We start from the raw sequence: 25,205 nt of genomic DNA, 5'->3' as shown, positions 1-25,205 counted from the left end.
CACTAGGATCTCCTCAATCCTGGAAACCCACCCCTATCTGCAGATGTAGAGAGGCAGAAGTTTCAGAAGTAATTTTTTCTCTGCTAGTCAGTTTTTCTGTGCTATGTACACTGATAGATTTTGATGCACATAAGTCTTATTGTATTTTTTACATTTGTTGAGAGTTAGTTTCCAAGTGCATTAGAAATCACTTAGAATCCAGACTCCCTCCTAGAATATTTTATTTATTCTCTTATAAGCCTAATTCCAGAAACAAACATAACGAGTTAGACAAATATTCATAGAATTCCAGAGATTGAAGGAGAAAGTCAGGACTACCATGGGTCATTAGGCCCAACCTCTCTGCTCAGGTGGAGTCATCCTAGAACAGATTGCACAGGATTTCACCCAGACAGTTTGACTTCACACCCTCTCTATACAGTCAGTTCCAGTGCAGAGTCATTAACACAGTAAAGTTCTTTCACATATTCTGGTGAAACTTCCTCTGCATCAATTTTTCCCCATTGCCTGTTGTCTTACTCCTTTGTCCACCATTCTACAAGTTGCCATATATTTAAATACGCCAATTTACTGTTCCTGTTCCTCTTATTTAGGATAAATGTTGAATCTTTCAACAGTTGAATAATTCAGAGCATAGCACATTGCAACACTTGTTTTGCTTTTTTTTCAGTCATATTTTTCACTCAGACTCTAGTTCCATTAGAGTTTCAGTGGAGAAGTCACCAAGAATAAATTTGAGAGAAATTGGAGCCACTGGTGTCAGCTGGGCTAGATCCCTGTATTTCTCCTGACCTGTGCTCATTTACACCAGTTTAGGATCTTCCTTGCTATTGCACTGTGGTGGGCTGACCTTGGCTGGATGCCAGGTGTACACCAAGCCTCTCTATCACCCCTCCTCAGCAGAAGCAAAGGAAAACAAAAGATTTATTCTCTATTTCCCATCAGCAGATAATGTTTAACCCCTTTCCAGGAAGCAGTTTCTGTACGCATAGTGGTTGCTCTGAAAAATAAATATAAACAAATGCTCCTCACCTCCTTCTCTCTCCTAACTTTTATTGCATTTTGTCATGTTGAGCTAGCTCTCCTGGCTTTGTCTCCGCCCCACATCCTGCCCACCTCCAGCCTATTGGTAAGGGGTGACTCTTTGAGAGACAGCCCTGATGCTGTGCCAGCCCTGCTCAGCAGGGGCCAAAACACTGTGTATTAGAAACACCTTTCTAGCCATCAATGGAGTACAGCACTGCTAGGGCTGCAGGGGTGAAAATGAATTCCATCTCAGTCAGACCCAATCCATGCACTTTCGTGGCAGCCCAAGGGGAACGTAGCATGGGAATACCATGCAAACCAACCAGGATGAAAAAAGATGATATTCATTTTCTTTCTCGGTCTAAAGGGATTACTTTTGTAATTACACCAAGTTCTGAAATGCCCTTAGATTTGTTCAGTGCCAGGGAATCTGAATTTACATCAAATGCTGCATAATTCATATGGCATGGACAGCAATTATGAGTTAATTGAGGGGGTAATGCTTAAAAAAAGGCACATTATGAAGAACATCAGGACTGTCAGAATGAAGAAAGGCTCTTCAGCCCATTGAGGCTCATTTTTTAAAAATATTATTTTATTTAACATGATAGTGATTGTCTTTTGAATGATGCAGGAGAACCTGCTGTTCCCTGCCTCTGCACTATTTTTTGTTTAGGCAGCATCTGATGCATTATTTTTCTCTGGAATAATTCCAATGTCAGGTATGAAATTATTCCTGTTCTAAATCACACTGTTCTAAAATGTGTGCTTGATTATCTCTAAGCAGCAACCATAACCTTAAAATCAGATATAGTTCAGTTAATACAGTCCTCTTGATCCTTTCTCACCTTTCAGATTATAGGGATTAAGCACTATAAACTATCTATACTGTCCCTGCCTTTGTTCCTACAGTCAACAGAGTCATCACTTTTCTCTGTACCTTCTCACATGTTATAATACCTACTTTTGTACAGCTAGCTTGAATGGTTCACTGGTAATCTGAACAGTTTCTGGCCTGTTTCCATGCCTTTGAATAATGAGGACATTTAGCACCGTTAAGAAAATGTTTGTGTTTTGCATTTCAAGTGCTACTGTGCCAACACGAACTATAGAGGAAATCCACCTCACCTACACAAAGCCAATGTCATCAGGCTTTCAAAGACACTCTTAGTCGAGGCAGGGAAATGAAATTCAAATATTCCCATCTATAGGCAGGCCACAACAGGACTACAACAAAGGATCTTGACATCTGTTATTTCATTCTTGAGGCCAGAAAAAAGGTTGGGGCCACTCTCTGTTACTGGGCTGGTCCTTAGGATTCCTTCCTTGAGTTGCCTTCCTGCTTCCCCTGCCATGCCAATTTACTCAGGTCTTAAATGAAGTTCCCACTTGTAGCATGCAGGATACATGAATTCACGTGATTTGCAGATCATAATATTCTATGCTGCTCTATTGTCTGCACAAGTTGATAGGAAAGGCTTTATTTTCATATTAATCCTCTGAACCTGCTATTTGAAAAGAAAAAAATCACTCAGTGGTTAAAAACAAGCCACATTTCTTTTTAATCTTGAGTATGTGGCTGAGTCAGTTTTTGTGTGGATTTGATGTGGACTGAATCCAATTTAAAAATAACCTGTTACTTTTCAAAGAGAACTTAGATTCTAAATTTAAATTTTATTTTGCATTTTAAATGTTGACTGAAATGTACAGCAACAAAAGTGTCAATGCAAAAAAAATTTTGGTTGCTTTTGGTTTTTGATTTTTTTTTTTCAAAAGTCAATTTTAAAGCCTGTGATATAACAATTGATGTCATACTTGACAAAGAACATATCCATTCAGCAATGGCAGATACAAGTGTAAGAATTTGCTCTGATAATTTCAATGACTTTTAATCTAAAACATATGAGATCAAGAAGTCCTCACTGAAAACCAAAGGTAATTTCTCCAATACTTGTGTGAATAAATCAGTGGCAAGGAAAAAACTGTGGCTGAGTTGCATGTATGAGTTATCTGGGATGCAAACCATGCTGACACTGTATATGTGCATGTCACAGTCCGTGAGGCTGTGCTTCTATCAGAACATTTGTTGGATACACTTGGAAGACTCAGGAGCTGAGGAGCAAAGGAAAGAATTAGCTTAATTTAGTAGTATAACAATGTCACACACATGGATAATTACTTCATCCCTATTAGTGATCCATGCATCAAACAAGGCCAGTGCTGCTGCCTGAAACTCAGGTGACTCAACTCTCATCATCAGATTCTGCAGCACAATTACCCAGGAATGTTCATGGGAAGTTTCTCCCTCAGCTTATTTCTCTACACCTCAAAATCCTCTTCACTTATCCTGAAAATAAATTTGTTTAGGAGCAACATTCTTACTGTAGTCTTTCTTTTCAAAGTCATTTCAAGAAATTCTAAATGGCACCTGTTTTGTTCAAAGGCCAAAAGCATCTTGATGTCTACATTTTTTCTGCCTGACATTAGTGTTTCCTTTCCTGGTATTCCCTTTGGTGCAGGGCCTATTTCTAACTGGGATTCTTTTCTGAATTCAACCTTTGTTTCCCAGATTTGTCTAATAGCTTGTTTGAAGACAAGGGAAATGTTCTAATCTTTCTGGCCTTCAGTTCAGCATTTGGTGCCACCTGGGAAATTATTGGTGAAGGCAGGTGAGATGGGGATTAGAGCAAGGACTGAGAAGTGGGCACTGGCTGAAAAGAAGAGACGGAGGGTTATGCTGAAAGGGGAAGGAAGGCTACAGTCAGTTAGTCCTTTAAGGACTCTTGAATCCACTCTTAGGACTTATATTAATTTTTTTTAATGACCCAGACACAGAAAATAAACACAAGCTAATGACACTTGATGAGATGTGGATAAGGGATTCCTAGAAGCAGGAGGTTAAGAATGTCACACAAGAACTGGATTATGGTCTATACAGGTGGGATTAATTTTTCAAATTGTGAAGTAGCAGTTCATATTATAATCTAGAAGCCATGCAAATGGAAGCAATGGGGAAGGAAAAATTCTGGGTCTCTTAGCTGATTACAGTAGAGTTTTGAATCACCAGTGAACACAGCTGTGGAAAAGGTGTGGTCTGAGGATGCGTCTAAAAAATTATTTATGTAGGGAACACTGATAGTGTGGAAGATTTCTTTTGGAATGATGATCACATTGTTCTCCGAGGAAAGAAAGAAGATTCCAAGGTGCAGCAGAACTATACTGTTCCACAAGACAAGGGAAAAACACCTTGATTTATTCTGCATAATGCTCTTTCTGCTAGAAGGAAAGACTGGAAAAGAAAAAGGATTATTTGCCTTTAGAGAGAATACTGATACAAATAGAACTGAGCATCATATGTTTTAGAAATTAAAAGGACTCTTCTGAAGCAGTTGTCCTAGCATTGTAGAGGAGTTGGGAAAATTTGGTGGCTTTTAGCTGGGACTGGATGCCTTGATTGCTTTATGGTTGCTTGCCTCTGAAAAAAGGCTCTTCCTGCTTAAGTTTAGTAACATCAGATCATCCTACTAGCATGGAAACTAATTGATGAAGTTTTCAGGGGTATTAGCAAACTAAAATTTGGAGTTTTTGTATACAGCTGTAGTTTTCTTTACTAGATAGCAAACGAGTTCAAAGGGAGTAAGAAACATAATTTATACCTATAGTGAAGGCATGGCTCACATCAATATTCTGACTTACATACCCTGTTATCCTGATAAAGAAGCAAAAGGGGATGAGAGAAGAAGGGAAGGTTAGACTTTGAAAAAATAATTTAGAATAAATATTTTAATTAGTGTGATAAATTTATATTGTTTATTGGGGCATTTTTGTTAGTGTTGTTGTTATGTGGGACACCATGCCAGTCATGCATCATGCATGTGTACAGAACAAACAAACAAAAAACCAGAAAAAAACCCCAAAAACAAAACAAACACCCAAACAAACACAAAAAACCACCAAAAAACCAAAAAAAGTAACGACCAAAACCCCTGGGAAAATGTGGGTAAATATTAGAAAGTGTGAATTTTTTTCTTGTAGTAAATATAGAGACGTAATCAAGGGTTTAAAATTGTATCTATTTTTTTTCTAAATAGAGCTTTATTTCTTAAGCTTCAGCTTCCAGCTCTTTTCAGATCCTCTCTGAGCCCTTTTTCTCTGGAGCTGATGTGTTGATGCTTTCAGTCTTGTCTATTACTGGAGACTGGGTGAGCCTGAATAGCCTGACTAGTTTCATAGCCATATTTGTACAGCACCAGTCAATGGTTCTTGCATTGTAGATATTTTCATTATTTAGTTAATTTCAGTGATGCAATTTGAACAGTTCTCATTTATTTTCCATTTATCGGCTGTAATAAAGACAAGAGATGGTGTTGAGTCGTTAAGACAAACATAGATTAGTGACAAGAGGTGGCTAATCATCTCTCCTAAGTTAGTAACTACAATAATGATTTGGGAGATCTTGAAGAGTGGCAAGAATGGGTAAGTGCCTCGAAAGCCTTCAGCAAGGAAGGACTGACACAGGAAGCAATAATTTCAATGGACACTGATTTGGAGCTGTAAAAGCAGCAGTTTTTAAGGAGTTTTGTATGTTGTTTTCACTTACACTAAGCCAGTTTATACATCTTCCAGACTCTTTTGCTTTCACTCTAAAATTTCTTTTATCTTTCATCTTTCAACTTTGGTGTCACAATGTCGTTGACTAAATATGTGGGGGATTGCTAATGAAATATATTTGAATTGGTATCATTAGCTAGAAATCTGCTTGCATTGAGTACCTCTCTGTATTCTGTTGGACAGAAAAGGGTGTGTCCATGAGAACAGGGAGTAAAGGCTGAGATCCATGATTAAATCCTTCCTGCTCCCCATGAGGATAAGAGATAGACTCTTTCCTTCAGGCTCCCTTGCTGTTTGAATCCAGGCAGCAGGGTTATCCCTCTGCAGTTATCAGCAGCAGGTCAGCAGTGAAGGGGGAAGGAGGGCACACCTTGCCTCGCACAGCCAGCCCTGCTTGCCCAGGGAGGGCAGAGCCCGAGCAGCTGTGCTGCAATGGCAAAGCACAGAGCGCCCTGGGGCCCAGGCCTCAGCAGGAGAACAGAAATGAGATCACCTTCTTCACCAGTACCTTGGCTAAGCACAAGGGGACTGAGAGGGCAGGGCTGTGTGAAAGGAAGAGTCTAGAGAAACAAGCTCTTCATCAGGGAGATAAATGTAGAATCTCATCAGCATTCCTGAGCTCATTGCTGCTCACAAGAGAGGAAGTGGATCAACTAACCTATTTAATCCCTTCTTCTGGATAGTACAGAGAAAACTGCCTAGCCTAGGTGAGAAATAACAGATTTTGGAAGGGTGTCTCTAGTCACGGTGCCTGATCAGACCAATCACTTAATGCTGAATGCAACTGAGCAAATAAAAGCAGTAGTAATTTGATTGGAGTAATTTTCCATTAAAATAATTTTAGCTGCTCTGTTAGCTTAGAAAAAGGTAGATCAGGGTGTTATGTATTACTGGAACAGAATGCTAATATGGTTATATTCTTTCTGGTACCCAGGCTAATTCGCAGCCACCTCAGTTTATTTGGCAGAACACTGCAACATAACTTACTGTAGCATCTAAAGGATCAGACCAGCCTTGGAATATATAAACAGTGACTTTAGGGTTCCTAAAATTCAGCAATAAATTCCTATTCATATAACTTTATTAGTTGAATCATGTGAAAGACATGCCTTTGAGCCAGGGCAGGTGTCTGTTTTAGTTCTGCAGCACCATGCCATCAATATAAAACAAGCACAGTAAATTCAAAACTTCCCTGAGGATCATATCCAGCATCAGTGATTCATTAACTCAGGCCTCATGCTGGATGGGAACGGATTAATACAGTAAGAACAAAGGTGCCAGATGTGTAGTTTCTTGGCCATGTTTTAAAGTCTATGTGTCAAAGACCAGAAATAAAGGAAATGTTTGACCTTTATTTCTTAAGTCCCAGAAAAAGATCTTCTGGCTAGTTTCCTTTATGTATGGTAATGTTAAAAAAAGTCTTATGCAATTAAAAGCATTTTACATGAAAAAAATATAATTACTTTATAAGGACTGAATGTTGCTCTCTTGTGGCAGATAAAATAGGTTTCAAGGCCTGCAGAGACTAGACAGATGCTTACCTTTACATACCTGGGCAGGTACTGAGAACAAACAGAAACAGCAAGCTTCTCTGGTGAATGACATGTCTTCAGGACAGAAGCCAAGACCTGGCAATCCTCAATGAAAGAATAAAGTTCCTCTACTGGATCAAAGGCCAAACTTTCTATTAGATGTTGAGCCATGGCTGGTGGCCTTGCTATATTAATGGAGCTTCTGAAGAGAACTGGTAGTCAGTGGCAAGTTTGTATGCACAGCAAGTTATGCTCTCTCTGTCTAGCCACTGAGTTGAACTCTGTTATCAAGACTCTTCACTGAGGTCAGTATTTTCCTATTTTCAAGATAGTTCAAATAATGAGAGGTTCAAATAACTAGTAAATATAGATTAAAAGTAGAAATAAAGGAAATGGCTTGATACAAGTTGATGCATTGCTTTAATTCAAAATATGGCAAATAATTACCAAAACTATGGTGGTAATTTTTTTGGTTTAGAGATGTTTTTTAAAAGACATTGGCTTCTCTGTACCTGCACAGGCTGGTTGTATGAAATTTGGTGCTGCCATATAGGTCACTGTTAGTAGAGCTATAACAAATGAACAGTTTTGTATATACAAGACAACTACCGGCTGGAACGTTAGTGGTACCGGCATGCTGAAACGTACATTCCTTCCAGCTTCTGCACTGCTCCTGAGCTCAGGTGTGGTTTGAAACTGAGAACACTGCTGTGACTTTATGGGGTCACTAGAATGTTAAAATAATCCAGTAGCAGACAGACTGCTAAAGACCACTGTGCCAGCAAACAGGCGACAGGTTCATCTGTGATTTACATAAAGTATAAATTGATTAACCCTGAGAGCCCTGTGGGGGATTGCTCCGCTGATGAGTAATTTCTCATGCTGATATGTAGGCTCTTCCTTTCCTCTGGGTCACTCCCAAGTGCCTTGAGCATTATTCCTTTGATGTTCTTCCTACAGCCTAAAGACATCTCAGTCCACTCTTGATTTTGCACTGCTGGTGACCCCCACAGTCCAAACTGACTGTGGGCTTGCTCCTTGAGAGGCCAGCTAGGGATGGAAGCCAGTGGTGCTGTTGCCAAGAGCCAAAGCTGTGGCCTGGCCACAAATCCTCCCACCACAGGATCTCCTACCTCTGTGTGAAAGTATTTGCAGGAGAGATGGGACGTAGGTCTGGATGGGTTCTTGTGACAAGTAGTAGACCACTCAGAAGATAGTATGGATATACAACAGTTTGTTCACATGAGCAGTCTGAAGACTTCTATGAATCAATGCTATTTCATTGCAACTGCTGCTTTCAGGTTTGCTCTGTTACCTGCCTTTTGCTTTCAAAACAGGAGTTGCAATTTAGATCTTGCTCACAAAATTCAAACAATCTATTGCAAATGGATTGTTTTCAAGTTCCTCACAATAAAGTTTACTGGAAGGTTTGCTGTCATTGCAAGGCATCCCCAAACTGATAATAATTACCATTGACTCCAGCCTTCACTGAAGGCTGATCAATCTCTTTGTTATGTTATTACCATTATTAAGAAACCCATTGCTTTTATAGACAGTTTTGATACAAGTTGACCTAATTGGTCCTTTAATTAAAACACCATCACCACTGGCTAATTAAGAAACCACCCTTTGGTAAACAAATCTCCATAACACGTTCCACATGTTCACAATAACAGGTGCAGCCAGTTAGGATAAGAATTGTTTCTCATTCTTTTCTCTGATCTTCTCACTGCCTTCCCCAGCAAGGCCCAGGAAAGCTGTCTGTTTCTCTCTCTGGCCAGAGAACTGCTGCCACAGTTTGCCACTTAGTATTTCTTATTTCACAGTTTGATTTAAAATGTCTTATATGACAAAATGAGAAAACAGTTGAAAAAAATGAAGGTATTACAATAGAAATAAAGACTGATTATTTTTCTTTGGATAATATTTCCTTTAATTTCCTAGGGTATGCTGGATTGTGTTTATGTAACCAGACATTCAATATATTCCAGATCTCGTTATTATAACTCTAATGACTTGTCCCAATAATTTGCTGCCAGTGTGTAATAGTGCTTATATATAAGGGTGGGTTAGAGCTAATTGCCACACAGTCCTTTTTATTAGGGTTACACAGATTAGTAGCCCACCCAAGTTTATGAAAAATATACACATTTACAAGCATGTTGATCTGATTAAGGCTGAGAACAAGTCCTTCTGAACATAAATACATGGAAATCTGCAAATAAATACATATTTTTTAAAAAAAGTTACTTTTTAAGGAATGCCTTTCTTTGTTTTATTTTGTGAAAAGGCAGATGTTTTTCAGTTGATAGTTTTACAGAATTGCTTGCATTATTTTTTTTATTTAGAATTTCAGTTCCTGGTGAAAAAGCATTACTATCCTTGTGACATTGCACAGCGTATCTTCTGTTTTGGTTCTTAATGTATTATACCTTTCTGAACCTCAGGGTTTTTTTTTTCCAAACATATTTTGGGTGCTTGGATACAGAGTAAAAATGATTTCTTGACTGAAAAAATGTATATCAGCCCTTCATTAATTTTCTACTCTTTGGAGCCTTCATTGATTTCTGTGGGTGCTGATCTGAGCTATATATTATGTCTATTATGTCTGCCATAGAGGCTGCAAGCTACTGACAAGATACTAAAGTCAGTTTTGTCAAAAAATGTAAACTGCCACAACACATGCAAAGTTTGGCTGGACATTAAGCAGTAGGAACTTTCAGAAGGTCTCCTGGGTCAGCTGTGGGAAGGAGTGTCTATTAAATCTGCCTCAGAGTGCCCAATGCAATTTCTTGTTCTTAAGGATTTAAACTTCGGGGCCTGAAAGTTTCTTGTCTAGCTTCAGAAGCTGCAGCGATTGACTCTCCTGAGACTGTCTGAAAATTCAGACAGATACTGCCCCATGGTGATCTCACATTGTCAGGCTGTATTTCTCACTGAGTCCCAGAGTGACAGCAGCCTGTGAAAGAAACTGAGATTCCCATATCCTGGGACCAGAGATGGGACTGTCCAGCACTTAGTTGTTGATTTATACAAGATTATGACTGTGAGACTATATCTAAGGCAAAAAGAGACCAGAAAATCCTGCCAAGATTCAGTGGAGCAGAAGGTGTAATAAGCCAGGGGAGAGAAGATGGCTTTAGCAAAAGGGCGAGTTGTGTTTCTTACATTGCAGCATGTAACTGTCCCTGTAGGCAGGAAGAACTGAGTATATGTACCTGAGGCACTGCAGTGATACAAGTAGTTTCAGGCATTTAAAATATCTAGATTCAGTTGTATAATTATTTTATTTATCTGTGCATTTTCTCAGCAGAGAAAGTGCCCAGAAAATTGTTGTTGTTAGTAATATCAATCTTATTTGAATAAATCCTTGGGAACCCTGAAAAACTGCATCTTTCTTGGGGAAGCACCTGAATCTGCAGGTGTTCAGCACTGCAGGCTTCTGGATAACTTAGACTTCATCCTAGACTTCATGCTTTAGATTGTGAGGATTTGAAGGCACAGTTCTCCCCCACATCTCATCTTGCATATGGAGACAAAATGGCATACACTTACTCATAAGTTCTCAGGAAAATATGTCTACACATAGTAAAACCACTTAGTGGTTACAGAATCACCGCGTATCTCATCTCTCCAGTCTCTCTGTGTCACCAGATAAGGACTGGATCCTGACACTTCATATCCAGGAGTGTGTTTATTTTTCTCAGGAGGACATTTAAGATGGCTAAGAGAGCTTTATCAGATGAAGAAGCAAATTACATTGAGCAGAATTTCTTGATTAGTCATATTAGGTATTTAAGTAGAGGCAGCCTGTGTTTTTACTGTTTTGAAAAGCTGCACTGTGAGTAGAAGCCGGTAATTTGGCATATGTGCAAACAAAACATATATACAACTTGACTTATTTGTATGGCAGCAGTAGAAAGATTATTATCATAACATCCTTCATATAATATTTCATATCAGGCAGCCTTCCACAGCTGTAGTTCTCAATCTTTATTAGATCTATTATGCAAACACAGAAGGCTTCTTGAGTCAGCAAAAACTCAGCAAGCTGATATGTGTTGTTCATGCTCCTTGCAAATCACTTGCCCTAATCACCTAAGAGTTGATTAAAGTGGAGGTTGATTGGTTAATTTGTTCTCAACCTTCGAGAACCCATGACATTGATTATTACAGTAGTTATTTAAAATATGTGGTGTGTCATTCTTCCTTAGGGTTTAGCCATATTCTAAAGACAAACATTAATTTACGTATCATTATTAAAAAAGAAGAATAAACAAAATAAAAAGAGAACAAGAACTCCCCTGCTAGGCATTTGTCTATGTTGCTTTTAAGTCAAAGACATTTTCATTAATATCCCTACTTGTACACTTCATGATAGGTTCCTCTGACTGATTCATGGACATCATGGAAAATGTGAGCATGAAGAGGCTAAAGAACATAAAAACTATTCTCTCTCATGTACCTCAGTTTACCTTTCTAACATTTTCCCCATGTAAAGAGTCAAAAGCAACAGACTGTTGGGAAAATCTCCTTCACAGTAATAGCAAGGATAATCTAGAAAATGCCTGAAGTTTCAAGGGAAATTATGGGAAAGCTATTATTTGGGTGGAGCACTACTAGCCTGGTTCCAATGTTCTAGAAAAAATTTAGAGTTCCCAGCCCTGCCCTGGTGATGAAAAGGGTGCAAGGGGGCTAAGTATTTTCCCAGTACTGCACTGGAAATATCTGTGAATGATAACAGGGCTTTGTGGTCTCTCACAATATACAGATGTTTCTTCTAGCCAAAGGTGGGACTACCTGTAATGAAAAGAGGTTAATGATTCTTGCAAGATCAAGCATTTGGTAAAGGAAAAATATTTGTAGTCCTGCATGTTGTGTCATTGTTTGCTGTACATACTTTGAATGAATCAATAAATAATGCTTTAGAAGGCAGGTTAAAAAAAAATAAATACTGATGTATTGAAAGTTTCCCAAGGAAAAAAACTTTACAGTTAGGAACACAGATGAGCTTATGAGTCAGAGATGCAACTCAAAGATCTGTTCTGAGAGATTCTGAGGCACCATTCAGGAAAAGGGTGAAGGTAGAGCTGACATGGATAAGGAAGGTGTTGAAAGCACAGGTTGCCCTGTCACATGTGTTCCTTTCTCTGCTTCTTGGCTGAAAGGGAAACATTTTGTATAGATATTAGCTCCCCACATGGAAAATTGCTCTGGTTTATTCTTGGCCAAGATGTCTTAGTAGAAGTTAGCAGAATTTGCACTCTACTTTCACAGGCAGATATCAGTATTTATATGGGGTAGGCCTAGTACATGGTATGGATGGCTGGTTTTCTCCTTTGGGTTTCACCACATCCTCACCAGCTTCAACATGACTGGGGCCAGAGGGTTGTGGCCAGCCCCCAGCTCCCCACAGCACCACCTCATGTATGAATGAAATTTATTGACTGGGTCTTTGCCCTTTCTTCCTTGCTTCCTCATCTGCATGGCTGTGGTCTAATCACAGCTGGTGGGTTTGGGACTATCTTTGTTTTAGGCTTTTTCTCTTTATCAGCTGTATAAGTGTAAATCCTCATTTCTGACCACTGGCTGGCTGTTCTCTGCTGGCTGCTGCAGTGTCTCCTGTGCAGCTTCACTTAACCTTCACTGGCTTCCTGTGTGCATTTGTTGAGGAAACTTTTGTTATCTGGGTGCATTCACTGGAGTTGCTAAAAGCCACAAAATGTAAGAATTGCATGTGTGTGACTTCTTTTTATAGTTGCTGTCTGTATCTTTCTTTCTGCATAAAGTTGATTAATTCTTCTGTACAATGCCTTGAGGAATTACTGTGTCAAGTATCACATCTGATAGATCTGCTAAATGCATTTATGAAGACATCTTCAGGCAACAGTATTGTCATACACTACATTTATAGAGGGGATGTCTTGGGCCCTGTCCTTACTGGTAAACAGTCATGTCTGTGCATTTCATGGTGACTAATTTCTGCCTGGGAAGAGATGTTTGTGGGAGACTGCCAACAACTGTTGTGCTAAAATTATACACCAAAAAATGTTTGCATTCTTTACATCTTCTACTCTTTTCCTTGTCAGACAAACAGGGTGTTATACAGAGGTGTTTATTTTTTATTTTCATGAATTATTCAAAAGAATAGTATGGGGGTGGGAGGACAGCACCATTGCATGCAAATCATTGGTCATTTTAATCATCTTCTTGTAAACACTGCCACCTTCCAAGAGCTGCAAATTCTCAGAACCCTGGATTTCCAAAGATCAAATCCAAACTGACTAACATGTAAGGACTGGTGCCTGTAGCTTTAAGCAAATAGAGCAGTACATTTTCATTCTGGACAGGTACCACGTTCACTACTGTGTACAGCATTCTCCAGCTGGGGTCCACACTGCCAGCTGATTAGAGGCTTTTCATACTGCTGAAGGACAGTGAATTGCTGTAGATCAAATGCTACCAATAAAGGTGGACGACCTCCTCTACTTAGTGGGAGGAATCTGGAAGAAGAAAATCATATATATTCCACAAACTGCCACATTCAACTGTAGCTGAAAAAATACAAATGTTGTAATCCTGTTTCAAATTGATATTTCTAAGCAGTTATTTTTAATCACCTATTTTTGCAGATGTCTTTTTTCATCCACTATAACACACTAGCACAATCCAGATTTTTTGTTTATACCCTGTTACCTGAATCTCAATTAATACAACTAAAAGAGTGGGAGGAGAATAGACAGGACTTTAAAACACCTATATATTGGCATAGGTGGGGTCTTGTGATTTCTGTGTGTGAATTTATTTTCTGTTATCCTTGACCAAATATGGAAACAAGCACCAATATTTCAAAGTTTTCTGCTAACTTGCAGTTTGTAGGAATTTCCCAGTGGAGGGGATGACCTTTGTGCTGCTGACTGAAGCTTGATGAAATGCATATTTTCTTTGTATACCTTCATCAGGTTGCCTGAAATAATGTAGAGTCCCCAGTTTTGCCAGTATTTGGGCTCCGGAAGCAGGGCTTCTGTAAAACCCCTTAGCCTTTTTGATGCTATGCAGAGGCTGCAGGGTAAGGGCTCACTGTAGAACGTGGATTTTGAGGGAATTTTCTAGATCTACTTTTAGAGCCTTCATTCTGTCAAAGTAATATTATCATAACTGAGAAGCAGACCCACAGTGTATGCATAGTAAGCCAGCTAAAGAACAGAAAAAAGCTAATACCAAAGGGGTAGAACTTATCTGTGTTTCATCACTTAACACACAGAGGCAGCTTTGCCTTCCAAAAATTGTACTGGAGCTGCAGCTTGTTTTAAAGATTTTCATAGTTGCTCATAGAGAGTGGGACCTGATGGTGCTAGGCACTGTGTTGAGTGAAGCAGAGGGACACAGCTCTCACTTGTAAAATAGGTTGATGACAATATACAGAGGAAGATACATAACCAGCAAGCAGTGCACAGGTCAGGGCAGGCAAATCTCAGATGAAATCTGTGATCTAGGGCTCAGTTTGGTGCTTGAGAAAAAGTAAGACAAATGGAAAGGTAAGTGGATAGAAACTTTAAAAGGCGAGAAGGTGATTCTAGGTTTTCAGTCCCTGAGAGTGGAAAGAGAAATACATGGAAAGTCATATAGTTATGTTTCATTCTATGCTGTGTGTTCTGGGTGCTCTGCTTCAGCTTCAGAGCATGTGCACAATTACCATCTGCTCAAGTGCAATGCCCAGCAACTATGGATGATGCTAACTAACTCTCTGCCAATTGTATATACACGTTAACTAACATGTATCATTCTAATAATTGTTTTCAAGAGGAGTAGGTTAAATTACGGGAGTAGTTATCACAAAAAAGAAGAAAGTTATCTTGTTTTATTTTTATTCATGTATGAAACAGAAGGTTGCTTATGTAGTTGTTTTAAGTTTCACAATCAGTGAAGTTTGTATCATGCTTTGAGGACGAGATTAATGAATGCTGCTTGCAATTTTTTGGATATTCTATTACTACACAGAGCCCTAAAAAGTGATTTACAGAGGTTCATCTTAAAACCCCAGAGCTGCCTTAAGACCAAGACAGAAATTCTTACCTTGGAACCTGCTACAGTTGGAGTAGAATAGCATCCAGAGATCATTTAGTTGCTACCACCTTTCTGCTTCATATGGAGAGTGCTTGCAGGTCTTGGTGTAATACCCAGGCCCTGTTACGGTGTTTGTTGAGATTTTTAAACTATAAGTAATCAGGATGAATTTATCTATCTTCAATGTGTTTTAAGAAAATTAAATGCCGAGCAAGAGCTTTAGGGGGAAAAAAAGTTAAATTTTTAATCAATTCCATGCATTTTTATCATTTTATTCACATTATTTAATAATACCTTGAGATATTTGTTCTGAGATTTTTTTAACTTTGTCCAAAAAAAGTTTATTCAATACGGTCTGCAGTGAAGAACTGTTTCAGGGACATTTTTCCATTTTTCAGACAGTGATAATTTGTAGCCTACTGTCACATTATTTAACAACCAGCCAACTTGTACTGTCTCTAAACTCTCTAATATGTTTGTGTGAAATGCAGACTTATCTCAGTTGGAAATACTATTCTCCACATTTTACAGAGCCAGTCCCTCTTGATTATCAACCTTTGAGGTATTTCTTAATGCTTAATGTTTTCTCAAATCAACATCCAGAATGAAATTATCCATGACATCACACAGAGATTAGCTGGTCAAAAATTTTCTGATGCAGTACATTTTTGTATACGAAAATGTCAACTCATTTAAACATGTTGCTGAAGCACATAAATTTTGATGCTATTTCTTTAAAAGCTGGAAAACATCCTACTTAAAGTGTTTCATTTAGGCTCTTCAAAAGCACATTTCACTTTGAAATGAGTGTTTCAATCATTTATGTTTAGACTAAGACACATAATTCTATCAAGTAAAAACAAGAATGAAATTTATCAAGTTTTTCAACACAAGTACTTGTCTTCTATCTCTAAAGTCTATATATGACAACATTTCCTATGAAATGAAGTACTAATAAATGATTGTAGGGACTCTAAGCAAGATTTCTCATAAAATAGAAAATGAAGATTTCCCAGAGTTCTGCTGGTGAGTTATGTAGGCCACGCTATGTGAGGCTGTGTGCTTAGACAGCAATAATCAGCTTCACAGACATGCACCAGAGAACAGCTTCTTGTGGGGCAATTTTGTACAAAAGGATGCCTTCTAACAGAGCTTAAGTGAATAGGAATTAGCATTATGTCCATTTCCTTTACTGGAAAAATGCAGATCCTATATTGGAAAGTAGAAGAGAAGCATCTCTTATAAAATACATGAAATAAGCCTTGCCTTTCACACTGTGCCAGTAAAGACTGGCATCACAAGTCTGGGAAGAATGGGTGGAGTACCTAGAGCAGCTCCACATGAAAACCAGAAGAAAAGTCTTGAAAAAGTGAAGGATTAGGCTGTGATGCCTGTTGAAGATGGAGTGAAGACAGTGTTCTGGTATGTGAATGTTATTTTAAAAGAGAAAGAGAATTTTTTACTGAGAGAGTAATTTGTTTTACTATCTAGAATGAGAAGTAATGACCCTAAATTAAAGCAACAGAGTTTTAGGCTGTAACTATGTTAGCAGGTAATTAGGCACAATAGGAGTTTGGCAGTAGATCTAAACAGTTGGTACTAAAGCCTTTATGTCTACCCTAACTCACTGTGGTGTTTTCCTCTAGACTAAATTTAGTCTGGTCCCCCAGAGTGAACACCCAGCTATCCATGAAGTCTGCAACTGTAGGAAGGATGAAATTATTCAAACCCATATATTCCCAAAGGTGTTGGTGCACATTTGATGTGCACCTGTGACAGTTCTTTCAGATTAGCTTTCTCCTACTGGATTCTAATTTATGAACACCAAAACATTCTGAGAACAGAAATAATATGATATTGACTTGAAAACTGTTCTGCTGCTCTGCACCAAACCACTGATGTGCACAGCTCACACTATGCTGAACACACAACACAAACTTCCTGCTCGTGCTAAAGGCTTTGAATCAATGAAGGACATCGATGCCTTGTAATTTAGATGTAATTGTCAGGTATTACATAAATATGGCTCCTTTTCCACCCCTGTTTTCTATAGACATGTTTTCTACCCAAAAAGGAGAAGCTGGAATAGATAAACACTATATTTGAAATGTGGAAAGTGTCACTGGCCTGAGTGAAAAATTAGATATATTTCTTGGAAATATGAATAAATTAAACCTTCTGTGGATTTTACAGAACTGGTGAGCTGTTAATATTTCTAAGCCAGTTTCATGACTTTTTCTTTTCAGTAGCTGTCATTTTAAAAGTTTGTAGTTTTTTACTTTTTTTTATTCATAACACCAAAATGGATTTCTTAGTCCCAAAAAAAAAAAAAAAAATCAACAAACCAACCTAACCCAAAAATTGCAAAAATTTCAGCCTACGGCAAGTTTTTCTGATAGCTTTGTAAAACTATAAAAATGGTTTGCTGGTTTCTAAGCTCATAATTTAATTGAGTGACATGAACTTTAATTAATTAAATGGTTGCTTCTATTTTTGGCTGAATTAGGATATTAAATCTGTGTTTCCTTTTTCAAGAAAATGAAACCAAATGGGGCACTATAAAACACTAAAATCAATATATTATTATACTCACATTGCTTTTGGTTTTTGGAAAGTTTCCAGTTATTATTAAACGCTCAAGGAGTAAATAGATTCAGTCTGATAACAGGTGCACTACAACATGTGAGACATAGCCTGAGGAATATTCTGTGTTTATCCTTGCTGCTCCCAAAATTGTATCATTCTCACCTGTAGTCTTGGAATGTTCTCTTGGATTTACATGGCACTTTGTTTTTGAAACATTAAATCCCACAAATTTTAGTGGCATTTACTTTTAAGGGTTTGCCATCTTCCTTCAATACATTTCTCTGCTTTAATTTCCCCATTCCCCACTCCTATATGCCTAGACCAAGTTGCTTTTCAAATGAAGGTGCCATTCTGAAAAAAATTGTTCATATACTTTAATCAATTAACTATGATTAATTTAACTCTATTAACCATTACTTAATCTCCTTTAATGATATTATGACTATATAATCATTTTGTATGAAAATTTTCTCAGCTGAGTATATTTGCACTCCAATTAGTTGAAGCCTTCCCAGTGGTGCCAGGACATCTTTTTGAAACTGAGGAAATTACTGGTAGTGATTGTGAGATGCATAGTCAAAGAAGGAAAATGACATTACATTTAGTGGGTTGTTTTACTTCTCTTTCCAATACCTTTCTAGAAGCAGGATGGTAAACTTTTTGTGTCTCCAGGTTGGTGTTGCTTTTATTGTTTTTTGGTTTCTGATTTTTGCTATCAATGCCTCTTGGAGGGGAGATGCAGCTCTGTGTACCAGTTCCCTGTGTTCTCCTTTCCAGCTGTACAGAGCACAGACTCATTTTTCATCTCCAGTGGGTTATAGCCATCTGATTTCAAGTTAATGTCTACTTACAATACAAATGTCAGTAATATATGCATCTGTGCTGACCTAACATGACCTCACCACAGTCAGAACAGTTTTTAATGGCCAATGGGACCTTCCAGGTTATGTTTCTGGCTGCACTGGTATGTAAAAGAAAGTCTAATCATGATTTTTCATTGCTGTGCAGCTGGTTACATTTTTCTGCAATAAGTGCCATTTGGGGTAAGTATTATCAATTATATGCCCTGAGGCATATGAAAAGACTCATTTCTCAGTTAGCTGTGGATTTTTTTAAAAATTGATTCTTGTAGAGGTCTCTAGAAGTATGAAAGAAGTATTACTGACCACATTTCTAGACACTGGAATGATGATCAAATGTGATCTAGTTAACATGTTACAAGACATCAGCGGTGGAAATGTCAGTTTGTGTTAAATACTGGGTTCTCATTTTCCTACTGTGGGAATGAAACTGAACCAAAGTAGCCTTGTTTTTCAACTCAACTCTCAGTTGAGAGAGCTATGTGTCAAATTGGTACAAAGCTGGGCTGTATGTCCTCTTACACACCCATTTTCCATAATTTTCCCCAAAATCTTCACAAGACACCATAAACCTGATGTCACCACAGCTTTTGAGTAATGACAGGATTTAGTGATGCAGCTTTTTAAATTTATTTATTACTGAGAGTTTTTCCCCAAGCTAAAGAAAACCAAACTTTGTTCATTAAAAGGTATTAAAACTTTTTCTCTGAATGAAGTAGTTATATGCAAGCTTGCATATGAAAAGAAGAGACAATTTCACTTTTTAAATTATCAATGTATTATTCTAAAATTGAGCTAATGCTGAATTGAAAAAGCTGAAGAAGACTCATGCAACAAAGACCAGGGGAAAAACAATACATAGATGATATTTAAAAAAAAATTCTCCTAAACTGGTAACTTGCTCATTTCAACCAAAGCATTATTTACTTTGGTTACTTTCAACCTGTATCCCAGATGACTGACATGCAGCTGCTACAGAAGGAGCATAAAGAACAACAGCTAAGCTAGATTTTTTATAGTAGTACCATCAAACTGGACTGTCAATACAATTAATGATCTGGAGCCAGAGATAAAAATAATTTTGGATTTAGTTTTGTCACAGTGGAAAAACTGTGTCCGCTCTATTCAAGAAAATGTTGAAAAAAAATTAGCTGTTCCTTTGATCCACCACTTCAGGCTAACAGTGTTTTTAATCATCTATTTCCAGCCTATGTACACCTGGTTAGCAACCAGCTCCCCATCACTTTCTGTCATATCCAATAACCCTCATCTCTATTCAGCTGCCATGGGCAACTTTTGAGGCTCTTTTTGTTGCTGCTTCTTGTCAGAAGTGTAATGGTTTATGCCCAGAGACTGCTTTTCTCCCAGGACATAATGCCTGAAAATATTAGCACCCAAAATAGTCCTTGAAGGTTTTGAGGAGACATATTTCTGTTCCTGGGAGTCCTGGGCTTATTTTTGGATTGCTGGTTCAGTTGCAGGGTTGCTTGCATATTCTGCTCAATTGAGATTCATCCCTTTTAGAGAAACAGCAACAACTCAAATGCATTTGCTTCATGCACCCTTACTTTTCATAATTGATAAGCTTAAAGGGAAAAAAAATATTCTAGCAAGCTATTTTGTCTATTATATTAGAAAAAAACTACGGAAAAAAAAAAGGCAAAATCAGTTTAGGTACAAATCTGACCCCAAATTCTATCTGTCAGTAAAGATCTCTGACACAAATCACAACAATCCAGGCTGACAGAAGGACTGAGGAGCTCTTCATTTCCAGGATGCTGCCTCTCACAGTATACTTGGCCTTACCTCTCCATTCATATGAAGAGAGCTTTTACCAGCAGAGAGTTGATGTGATTTTAAAAGCACATCACAACAAACTTATATTTCCTTCCTAATTTGTAGGGTCCTGTGATACAGCAAATTTAATTGCTCCTTTTGAAACCATGAAAAATGAATGGAATTATTGTTAAGCTTATATGTAAGAAAATATTACTTCTAAAGTATAATAATTCCCTTTTTTGTATCTCATGTTTACTTTTTGATCAGGAAATCAGAGCAGAGTATCTCTACTCTTCCACTAAAACATTCCTGGGACTCATGTTTCACAAATCGTGTAACAAAATTGGTTTTGTAAAGAGCACATATTACCCATTAATAAAGCAGATGTTGGGACTGAGGCACAGGTGCAGCTCTCCTCCTATACATAAACACACAGGCACACACCCTTACTGCATGCTTTCAGTGTTACCATGTCACTGCACATTACCCCTGGCTTTGGTTATCCAGTCTGTTGAATTCATTTGTGCTTCAGCTGCTTCACGGGAGTGCACCAGACTATGTTAGGAAGGCTGTCAATTATTCTCCCATCAAAACAGCGTGGAGTCCTTTCCAGTGCTCCCCAAATATTGGCTTAATGGTGAGGATCAGCAGCAGTAAGAGGACTCAGCAAGGGACTCTTCCACCTTGGGTCAGAAATGTATTTACTGCTGTCTCTTGGGGACTTTCACCTGTTCCCTCACTTTCCACTGCAGAGATTGTAGTCCTTAAGAGACATCAGGAGAATTCTCAGTGCTCAGCACTTCTCAGGGGGTATAATTTGTAACATCTTTACCATTCTCTCAGTTTAAGGAGGGAAAGGGATTCAGCCGCCCCCCATTGAAGCTGGATCTGGCACTGGGCAAAGGCCAGCGCAGAAAACAGTGTTTCATGTCACATCTCCCACATCCTGAGCTGCAGACTGCCCCTTTCAGCAATGCAGTTAAACACATGCTTCCATCCTATCGACTTTCTAGCACTTCAACTTAACAGCTTGGCTGAATTGGGGTAGACTTAAGCAAATGATTAAGTGCTTTTCCATATCAGGTGCCAATGGAAGGGGAAATATTTGTCTTCTCTGCTTTTAATCTTCAGTCTTGCTGTTGAGGAGTTTACATAGCCAGTTCTGGGCCAGGCAACATCTCTGTGAAATTCTGTATCCTCTTACAGGTGTGTGTATGTTTTTGTCTGGTTAACCAGCGTGGGGTATAGTGCGCAAGGTGGACTGCTTCTTGTTTTCTTCCTTCTGGCACATTTCTCAGGTCACTTCCATTGAGTTACTTTTTTATATATTGATTCTGGGGAAAAAGTATTGACTGCTTGTTTCAATACTGCCCAGCATAGCTAGATGTAGCAATTTAGCTCTCTTAAGGCAGAAATGAGCAAACTCCCACTGAGACAGCCATCCATTGATTAACATCAAATACTTACAGCCTTTAATGTCATTCTGTACTAGACTCCTATATTATTAGGCAGTGCCTGGTTCAGAAAACACAGGGATATAAATCCAATTCCATTTTTACCCCCTCCCAAGAGAAGGAGATTCAGAGGTAAAACACAGTCCACCTGAAGCATAAATCTGTAACTTATTGTTAGATGCACAGTATCAGACAATAATTTTCCAGTGTATGCTGTTGAATTGCTTTCCACAGATCTCTCATTTCTCCATCATCATGCAAATGGATGACTATTGGGTAATATACATCTGAATAAAAGCTTGATACACTCTGCTTTGTCTCATAGTGAGTAGCACAATCACAAGAGCATTTCTTCTCATGAGCCTACCACCAGCCTAACTGGAGGGCGTTTAGCAGAGGGCTAACTTTTGATATTTTTTAGAACAGTAAAAGACAGTTTGGCTGTTGTGATCTGCTCTGTACTAATTTACCAGTATTAATCAACAGAAAAAGCCCCTGATGAACTAGTGGCAGATTCCCTGGCTCTAAATCAGGTATTGCACAGCAGGGTTTCTGCTGTCTGTTAGTGAAATTCTCCTGCATGTTTCTAAATAACACAAATTTTCATTGCGGCTGAGAGCTGATTTACTTTTTTTCTTTCTCAAATATTTGATTAATTGGCCATTTCCTGAACAATGTTTCACTGCTGCCTCTACCAGTGAAAGATGAAGTTTTCCAGAAAAGGTCTATATACATGCGATTATTTTTAGCAAGAATGTCTTGGTAACTTCAAATTTCACATGACTTTGACACAGACAAGTAGCTACAGTTGGCAGCCCATGAGGCTGAGTTGTGTTAAGCTTAAAAACTGTGGGAACGCTTCTCATGTGTGTATTTTATTCAAAGCCAAGAGTCAACACAATGAATTAAAAATATAGATTTGAACACCTTTTTAGAAAGACTTGGGTTTAGTCTATTCTTTTCCATTGGGGGTAATAAGATTACATTATGTAATTAATTCATAGGAATAAACTTCATGGAGACAAAAGAGCTAAATTAAGCTTGCTGTGAATTAAAATAGGTTGGAAAACTCCTGAGCCTTTTACTACCTAAGGGGGACGTCTTGGAATAGCTGTGTAGATGGAATGAAGCTGATTAGATGTCTAATAAACCTTATCAGAAGTTGATACTTTTATGAAAAGGGCCATATAAATGGGTGCTAATACTCCAGAGAAACAGGATTTGATGGCCTTTTGTTAAGTCTTTTTCATGAACTTCATGCACAGCATACATGGTATTGAAGGGATACTCAGGCAGAGGAGCTTGCAGTTGTTGTTGACTATAGAGACAGTTAAAATATCAATAATTTGATTGATAGGTCCTGATTTGATATATGCTGTATTTTCATTATACATTAAATAAGTGTATCTACAAAATACCCATTGCATACCTATACCTTCATCGCCCAGTCTCAAACATGGCTACTTACAGGCACAGGAAATTTGTCTGGATGCAGTAAATGCAGCATCTCAATCCACAGCTTCTTGCTCATAACTGAGAGCACGTTCTGTAACTGTGCCAGTGGGAGAAGTGGGCTCAGTGGCCTGGTATGGTTCCTGCAGAATGGCTAATGAATGTTGTGGTTGTGCCCACCATATCTGTGTGCTCTGGCTTCTTATCCAGCCCCTGAATGGCCCAGAGAGCCCATGGCAATGAACACAGACAGAGATTGTCCTGGACCAGTGCTGTGGGAAGTATATACAGAATGCAGTGCATGGAGGAAAAATGCTCTTGGGGTGTCTGCAGCCAGCCTGGGCACACAACAAGATGTGAAGAGGGAGAGGCATTCCTTCTATTGTACTTGTGCCATGACCAAATGAGTGAATGAGACAGCTCTCCAAACACCTCAGCTCAGCTGCTGGCTTCACAATCCGACTTTGTTTTTCATACTATTAAATAGGCTAGACTGCTTAATTGACGCGTAACCCCACACAGTTAGAAAGTTTAATGGAGCAATGGATCTAGGCAAATTTAGCCCCTAGGTTGCTAATTTGATTCACTATCACTTTGTCATTAACTCCTCTGAGTTTTATCGATTCAAATAGTATTTTCTCCAAATGTGAGTAAGACAGATACTTTAGTATTACATATTTGACTAATTTATTAATCAGCATGGCTGGATTTCAGTTAAATACCATCTGAGTGCAAAATAGTATAAACCAGTCTCTCAGAAAAGGTTAACTTTGGTGAAGAAAAAATGTGAGACACTTTCTTTGAGGAAGATTTCCAGTGGCATAGATTGACGAAGTACTTCCCTAACAGATATTTCCAAAAAACTTCAGCATTTCATCATGTGCACATCTCAGTCTTGCTTTACAAGCAGATACTGTGCATGGATTTTGCTGGAGCAGGTTCTGGAAAGAGTTAACACTCCCCCTGACTAGGGGGGAAGTCCACAGCTGCATCCCCTAAGCACAGGGATTTCCAGTCTCTGGGCTGACCCAGCTGTCAAGAATTAAGTAGTTCCTCAGCACTCTGTAAAAGGGAGGTGCTCGGAGGGGTCAATTTGGCTCCTATTAGGGGTTAGATGTTTTGTGAGGGACAGCAGGGGAAAACAAGAGTTAAAAAGGAAAATACATTCCTTTTTTTGCATTTTTTCTCCCTTTATTAGCTTCAAACTTTGCAGAAAGTGCTTTCATATTTTCCTTTTGAGCTGCTATACCTGGGCAGATAGGGTGTATGTTTGAGTTAGCCTGTTAGCCCTATTAAGCAGAGTCTCTTTCTCAAGTCTTGCTTCTATTAGGGAGTAAAGGGTTCTCAGGCAATTGTCCTCTTAAAAGCTGGGGAAGTTAGTCACAAGTTTCCCTTTGGTGACCATGATTTGTCATGAATCACTAAGCTAGGTTGTTATAAGATTGAGTGCTCTTTCCATCAAGCCAAGTTGTTGTTCTTTTTCTTTAGGTTGAAAAGGTGTCTGCTGTAATTTTCAAAAACTTGGTTAGAGAGAAAGCTGCTCTGTATGCAATGCTCCATTAGAGACTGTAAGTTATCTAAGAAACTACAAGAAAGGCTGAGGAGAGGAAAACTTGGTATTCATTTGAATGATTAAATCTGGTGAATTAAAAGCAGCTCTCAGACTACAAAGAGAGGTTGTATAGTTTGTAATGAACTGTAGTGGCAGAGAAGCTTTATTATGATTTGCTGAAGGGTATTTTGAAGAGCAGCATTACAAAGTAGTCCTGTTAGCTCCTCTTGTGCTCTGGCATTGTTCGGCTGTGGTGTTTGTAAATGTTACCTGAATAAATAGCTTC

Source organism: Fringilla coelebs (assembly GCF_963513975.1).
Source record: "Fringilla coelebs genome assembly, chromosome: 8".
NCBI lineage: Eukaryota > Metazoa > Chordata > Aves > Passeriformes > Fringillidae > Fringilla > Fringilla coelebs.
Note: the sequence above shows the minus strand (reverse complement) of the source record.